The sequence below is a fragment of the Podarcis erhardii genome (assembly GCF_964252035.2).
Source record: "Podarcis erhardii genome assembly, chromosome: 8".
Classification (NCBI taxonomy): Eukaryota; Metazoa; Chordata; class Lepidosauria; order Squamata; family Lacertidae; genus Podarcis; species Podarcis erhardii.
In genome coordinates, this window is record NC_138499.1 from 16,131,864 (window position 1) to 16,140,265 (window position 8,402).

An 8,402-nucleotide genomic window follows, 5' to 3' on the forward strand; every position below is an offset into this window, starting at 1 on the left:
CCAACATCTCCAGGTAGGGAGACCCCTGCCTGAAACCCTGGCCAGCCACTGCATGTCAGTGCAGACAATATGGGGCTACACGGACCTAGAGTCTGACTCGGTACAGTGGACGCTCGGGTTGCGAACATGATCTGTGCGGGCTGCGTCTGTGCACGCGTGGGTTGCGATTTGGCGCTTCTGCGCATGTGCAACCACTGAAACCTGGAAGTAACCTGTTCCGGTACCTCCGGGTTTCGGTGGTCCACAACCTGAAAAAATGCAACTTGAAGCATCTGTAACCCGAGGTATGACTGTATAAGGAAGCTTCCCAAGTGAAGATGGTCATGTAGCCAAAACAATCATTCATGCACAAGGAGGAGATATCAGCAGGCTTGGCGGGAACCCTAATTTTTATGTTTTGCAGAAATCCACAAAAAATACAGTGGTACCTCGGGTTACATACGCTTCATGTTTCAGATGCTTTATGTTACAGACTCTGCTAACCCAGAAATAGTACCTCGGGTTAAGAACTTTGCTTCGGGATGAGAACAGAAATCGTGCTATGGTGGCGCAGTGGCAGCAGGAGGCCCCATTAGCTAAAGTGGTGCTTCAGGTTAAGAACAGTTCCAGGTTAAGAACGCACCTCCAGAACGAATTAAGTACTTAACCCGAGGTACCACTGTATTTAGAAAAGGAATCCTAAGGGAGTGGAAACCCAAAAACAGCTCCACGAGGAAGCCTGCAAGCTTTAACACGAGTACTATAGCACTCTCCTCACTGGTATTCAGAGGCAAACTACCTCCAACAATGGATGCAGTAAAAAGTTACCACAGCTGTCATTGATGGCCCTATCCTCTCAGCAGCGGCGGACTTGGGCACTATGGTGCCCAGCGCAAGGCCAAAATTTTGCCCCCCACCCCAAACCCTCATGCCTTCTTCCCAAAGGGGAAAGGAGGTGACCAGCTTGGGAAGAAGGCATAAGGGTTATGGTTGGGTCCTAGAGCCAAAGCTGGGAATACGCTAACCAGGTTTGGGGAAGGAGGCGGGAGGACTTTAGGACTTTCTCAGAGCCTCACGCTTCCTTCCCAAAGCATGCATGCCCACTCACACACAACCCTAAATCTGCCCCTCCTCTCAGCCACATGCCATTTTTGTGTGAACATTGTGCCCAACTGGGTAACCGCATCTAAACGTGCATGGAAATTGCTGATATGGTCTTTAGCCCATGCTGTGTCCGTTTTGGCCCTGAGAAATTCTATGTTGCTAGGCCACCTGGAAAATTTGTTCTCCAGTCCAGCGTCCTTGAAGTTAGTTGCTGTGAACTTTGCCTGAGGCAAAATCTAGTGGTTAACTTTACAGTTGAGAGCAATCTCTGCTCTCCCCTGCCCTGCCCTGAGGACTGTTAATAATCTTTATTTTTAAAACACGGCTGGCTTCCCTTAGAATTTTTACCTCCTGTTTTGTATCATAGTGGAGAAAGGATGGTGAGAAAGAGCAGGCAAGTTTACTTTTACCATGACTTGTCAACTGGATGTGCAAATGCTCATGAAAGCCCTCACATGTTTGTTTTCACCGAGTCTAAGAAAGTTTGCCATCTCCCTTCCATTGCATTTCCACCACATCTAGAATATTAAGTTCAGTAAGCCCACAACTTAAGCACATTTGACTTGTGTGCATTCAGCTTTACATGCATGGCAAAAAGAGGGGGGAGGGGAATAAAAAGGGGTGGGGATTCTGGGAGCATTGACTTTTGCAACCGCGCCTGCCATTGAACCCAATGTGTTTTCACTATACACAATTTTGGCTTTAGATGCAATCCCCATAAGTTGCAGGCTTACTGTAACCAAGGTACATTTTTTCTGTTTCATAGCACAGCACATGTTAAGACCAGGGCTGTGTACATATCATACATTTAAAGTGCATGACTTGCCCCAAAGGATGCTGTGTGAGGAGTGAGATTGTTAAGGGTGCTGGGATTTGTAGCTTTGTGAAGAGTGTACTACAGTTCCCCAGGTGTCTTCAGGGAAAGCAATGTGTTCTAAATGTGCTTTAAATGTGTGCTGTGTATGTAAAGCAATCCTGGTTTAAAGTGTGCATATGTTTTCCTTGAAATTCTGCTAGGACATCATTAAAAAACAATAATTACCAGTCATTTCTTTGCCTTACGGGAACATTGGTAATTGTAAAAGAAAGTAAGTTGGGCAATGCTTTTATTAAGACCAACCAAAAAGTCTCAAAAATGTGGCAAGCTTTCAGGGTCTCCAGAACTCTTCTTCAGGCAAAGATGTTTCACAAAGCAGGAGGTGGCTGAATGAGGGGGGGGGGGGGGACAGCAAAAAAGTAGAAAAATTAGGGTGGTTGTTAAAGTCACTAGGTCTAAGATGGAAATTGCAGTTGAAAGCTCACATCCACACCAGATATTTAAAGCGCTCTTATGCCACTTTAATAGATCTGATCTCCACCCCCTCTCCAACATTCTGGGAATGATAGTTTGTTAAGGGTGCTAAGAGACTCTTAACAAACAGCAGTTCCCAGGATTCTTTCCACAAAATCATGACTGTGAAAGTGCCCTTACTTGGAATAGTATTTGCTGGTTTGGAGGAGGGGACCACTTGTAATCTCCAATGGAAGCAAGTTTATTTATGCCAGTGTTCCTCAACCTTATGCTCCCATATATCTGTGCCAGCAGAGACCCAGTTTCTGAGATACCAGGTTACTCTAGGCTGCCCACTTTCACAAAACCTAAATAAGAGGGAAACCAGTGGCGAAAAGAAGAAGGAGAGGGCAGTTCACGATTAAAGCCTTCCAATGAAAGCAGGAGAAGTTCCTCTGTGGATGTGTCCACTTCATCTTGGGCCTTTTCAACCAACCTTCGCCAACAGAAGTCTAGTCATGTGGCTACATCTCGGCTCTGTATTTCCTTTGTTTTCCCCTCAGCTGTTCTCGGACATGGAAAGATGGCAATTACTGTTGTCACACAGCAGTTACAAATGTTCCTTTAATGCTGGCTTCAGCGCTCCCGATAACACGCAACCTTGGAGTTTGTGCCGTGGCTGTTTTGGCACCGTTCTCCATGCGAAAGCTCAAGTTGACTGTTTTGTTTACAGGATCCCCTAGCTACGGTTCTGAGGCAAGGAAGGGCATTATCTCCTTCAGGAAACTTGTACACAATGTCCAAGAATGAGAATTTGTGGCAAAGCGTGGTCTTGTGTTTGCTCAAGCCTGCAACTGATTGCGAATTGCTGGGGGGAACAAGTTGGATGGGTGCTGAGGGGGGGTGGCAGTGCTTGGGAAGGTGCCACTGAGCTAAAGGTTTTGACTTAGAATTGGAGATAAGGGTTTATGTTTTGACTGGGAGGCCCCCTTCTGAATCTAGGGGTATAATATGGATTAGCGGATGAGAGTGGGGAAAGATTAGATAAAAGTAGAACTGGATTTGGGTGCATTGAGCATCCCGGAGCTTATCAGATCCCAGTACTATTCCACTCTCTCAGCGATGCTGAGGACTGACGCTGTCTCTTCTGACCCGCTTCCTGACCTAGAACATCGAGGGTGAAACTCTGCACAATACAAGGCACACCAAGCTCCAGGATACCTTGGACAATCCCCATTTATTGCTCCCATTTATTGCTTTGCAGCATTTTTGAACTGTCCCAAAACGCAAGGTTCCCTTAGCAGCTGAAAATAAACAAAGTAAAGCAATTTATACCTGGTATGAATGTAAGAAGAGCCCTGCTGAATTCGGCCAAAGGACCATCTGTTCCAGCATCCTGTTCTCACAGTGGACAACCAGTAGATGCCCGTAGGTGAAACAGCACTCTCATCTTAATAATAATAATAATAATAATAATAATAATAATAATAATAATAATTTATTTACATCCCGCCATCCCCAGCCGAAGCTGGGCTCAGTGCAGCTAACAAGAATAAAAGTAACACAGCATTCGAAAATCAATTCATTTTAAAATCAATTCAAAATCAAATTAATGGCAACCATTGGGCTAGAGTTCTGTGAGGATCACCAAAGGAGGGGGTCAGGCTGTGCCCTGGCCAAAGGCCTGGTGGAACAGCTCTGTCTTGCAGGCCCTGCAGAAAGATGTCAAGTCCTGCAGGGCCCTAGTCTCTTGTGACAGAGCGTTCCACCAGATCGGGGCCATGGCCGAAAAAAGCCCTGGCTCTGGTTGAGGCCAGCCTAACCTCTCTGTGGCCCGGGACCTCCAAGATGTTTTTGTTTGAAGACCGTAAGGCCCTCCATGGGACATACCAGGAGAGGCGACCCTCCCCATAAACATTCCCAGGCACCACACATTTAAGCGAAATTTCGTATATCGGGAACACCATTGAGAAAGCTTGCAAACACCCTCTAAACCTCTGGGAACCCTTGAAAAACCAGCAGCACATACAAGATCCACCCACAATCACTCTCTCCAAACCTCCTTGCTCAAAGTCCAACTCTTCATTGGCCTCAAAGGTCAATGAAAAGGCTCCTGGGATTGCACTTGCAAAGGCTCATGGGATTGCTAGATGCTGTTTTTGTGCCATTTTTGTCATTTCCACACACTTTTAGGGCTGTTTTTGTCTCTTCCCGTGCCACTTCCAGGTTTGCAGCAATGTGTGCACACCTTATACATGCGTAAATGGGGATATAAAATGGGGTATATAAAAATGTAAGGCTGTCGCCATGCTGCAGTTCACGTGGCTGCCAATAGGTGACCACACCAACTCCAATATGACAACAGAAACAGGCAGGCGAGTGAGCTGGGGTTGTGGCAAACCGTTCTCCAAAGTGCCTCATCTCTCCTTTAAAAGGTTTGGGTGAGCTGTGAGAGAATGTTGTGACTGACTGGGAATGCAGTCAACAGCAACTTGTGGCCGCAGGTTTCCAAATGATATAATAATAATAATAATAATAATAATAATAATAATAATAATTATTATTATTATTATTATTATTATTATTTATACCCTGCCCATCTGGCTGGGCTTCCCCAGCCATTCTGGCCGGCTTCCAAAAAAACCATTAAAATACTGTAATACATCAAACATTAAAAGCTTCCCTAAACAGGTCTGACTTCAGATGTCTTCTGAAAGTCTGGTAGTTGTTGTTCTCTTTGACATCTGGTGGGAGGGCGTTCCACAGGGCGGGTGCCACTACCGAGAAGGCCCTCTGCCTGGTTCCCTGTAACTTGGCTTCTCGCAGTGAGGGAACCGCCAGAAGGCCCTCGGTGCTGGACCTCAGTGTCTGGGTAGAACGATGGGGGTGGAGACGCTCCTTCAGATATACTGGACCGAGATTCGCCCTTGGTGCAAAGCTTGTTGCTCATTGAAAGTTTGGTCCTTATGGAAAAGGGCTCGCTGAACAGGAACAATCCATAAAAATTACATACTTGGTTCTTTAGTAGTATTTAAGATGCCAGTTGTGACCTGTGATTACCGGCCTGTATTACAGAGTCTTTAATACCTGAACAGAACAAGAATCACCGCAGAGGGCTTGCTGCCAATAACATTTGAAGGAGAGCTCTAACATGGGTGGGGCGAACTGATGTAATCCCTTCTCATGTCAGCATTGCCCTGTCAGCATTACTAGACCAGTATTTTTTTTAAAAAATCTTTATTTATTTAAAGCACTCGTTACCTGCTCTTCATTGTTTCCAACAATCTCAGAGAGGGATATGCAACGACTGCAAAATACAATTTCACCAACAGCAAATCGTGCCACGGCCCCAGCATTAATGCTCAGCAAATATACAGGAGAGAGCCATAGTGCACAGGCCATCTGGGTAATAGATATATGGCTCCTATCAATGAAACAGTCTCAAAACACATCAGACCATTGGTCTGCCTGAGCTCAGTATTATCTGACTATCTCTCCATACTGTTTTGCAGAGATCTTTCCTACCTCCGCTATCTGAGATGGGAAGACACTAGGGCAGCGGTGGGAAGCCTTTTTCAGTCCGAGAGCCACATTAGCTTCTGGGCAACCTTTTGAGGGCCGCATGTACCGTATTATTTGCTCTATAAGACTCACTTTTTCCCTCCTAAAAAGTAAGGGGAAATGTGTGTGCATCTTATGGAGCGAATGCAGGCTGCGCAGCTATCCCAGAAGCCAGAACAGCAAGAGGGATCGCTGCTTTTGCTGCGCAGCGATCCCTTTTGTTGTTCTGGCTTCTGAGATTCAGAATATTTTTTTCTTGTTTTCCTCCTCCAAAAACTAGGTGCATCTTATGGTCTGGTGCGTCTTATAGAGTGAAAAATACGGGTAGGTGATAGACAGGGCCTAAGGCAAATTGCTCACACAGCAACAAATGTAAATATTCCCCTTCTACACATATTCAAACCCCATTATCAGAGTTCGATAGTACATGCCCAGTTAGGCAGGAATCAGGGCCAGTGAGGGGCATGGCCTGATAAAAGTTCCAAGGGCCACATAGAGAGGGTGTTCGGTTCCCCATACCTGCACTAAGGACTGAACCTGAGATATTCAGCATGCAAAAATACCTGTTGCTCTATCACTCAGCTTTGACTCTTTCCTGCAGGTATACTTTTAATGGCAATGGCCATCTCTCTTTGCACATATGTGCATACATGCTTGTGCACTGCACATGCGCACACTGGCTCATGTTTATTTTTCTATGTGCAATTGCATGTTACAAGATCACACATGAGAGAGGATAAAAGAGTTGCTCACATATGCAAGGATAGGCTATTGTCTTTCCGATACATGTGGATAGTTCAAAATCCTGCTTGTCTACAAAACAGCTTGGTTCTTTGACCAAGGTGCCCTGTGATCATAGATCTGATACAAAAATACAATGTGATGTTATTGTTATTGTTATTGTTATTGTTATTGTTATTGTTATTATTTTCATTTCTATACTGCTTTATATTTTGAAGAGGGATCTCAAAGCTGTTTACAACCTACATTAAAACAGCAAATAAAACAATCCCAAATAAAACAATCCTGAAGAAAGTCAAAGTATGTGTTCAAAGCAACATAATTAACAGGAAACCAACATATTGTCATAAAGATGTCGAAAGAAAACATTACCAAGGAGGACAACTGCAGGATGCATATTTAATGCAGCAAAGTTAACAATATTTTTTTAAAATCTTAAATCTTACAAAAGAAAACATTACTAAGGGAAGTCAACTATAAAAATACACATTTAAAACAGCATAATTACCGGTAGCAAGAGAATAAAATAAGAGATTCCCATTGGATTCCCTGGAAAATTTGAGCTCTTCTCTTTGCACCCTGACAAGGAGAGTTTGCTTAAGGATCACAAGATCACATACACCTGTAAACAAACCTTAACATGTGCACTTATAAGCCTAAATCACAGTGCACAGGCTGGAGGCTGTTATTCAGTGAAGTTTGCACCCTGGTTATATGCATGTTTATTTGAGAGAAAGTCAAAGTGTGCTTTTTCTTAAGCATGCACAGAGCTCCAGCCAGGCTTACATACCTGAGATTTATAGCTGTAACCTTCTGTATTTATTATCTATTTATTACATTTTTGTACTGCCCTTCATTTCAGGGCAGTTCACAGCGTAAAAACACAAGATAAAAACACAAAAGACATAATAGAAACAATAACAAAACAATAGCCTCTCTTCTTGCCTCAAACACATTTATATTGTCATCTCATCTGTCCTCCCAGTTGAACGACGTGGCCCAGGGAGAGAGAGAAAAATAGTGGAAGTTAACAGCTGGCTTCGCAAATGGTGTAAACAGGAACGGTTTGGATTCTTAGATCACGGACTGCAGTTTCTTGAAGATGGACTTCTGGCAAGCGATGGGCTGCACCTCACAACGGTTGGGAGGAAGGTTTTTGCCAATAATCTCAGAAACCTCATCAGGAGGGCTTTAAACTGACTAATGTGGGGGAGGGAGACAGTGCTCCTGAAGGTAGGAGTCTATCAATTGATGAAGATGATCATCCAAATGTCATAGACCAAATGGAGCAAACAGCAAGCAGACCTAGTGGTGGGAGGAAAAAATCCTTAAATAAGAAACACGGGGGAATGATTAATGGACTTCAATGTCTGTACACTAATGCGCAAAGCATGGGAAATAAACAAGATGAGCTTGAGCTCTTGGTACAGCAAACTAAATATGACATAATAGGCATCACTGAAACCTGGTGGGATAAGTCCCACGACTGGAATGTAATAATGGAGGGATACAATCTATTTCAGAGAAACAGACCAGACAAGAAAGGAGGAGGAGTGGCGTTATATGTCAGGGATGTGTATACCTGTGAAGAGATCCAAGATTTAGAACCTCAAAGCCAAAGTGAGAGCATTTGGGTCAAAATTAAGGGAGAGAAGAATAACAGGGACCTCATTGTGGGAGTTTACTATAGATCCCCAAGCCAAACGGAGGACATAGATGATGCCTTCCTGGAACAGATGGCCAAGCA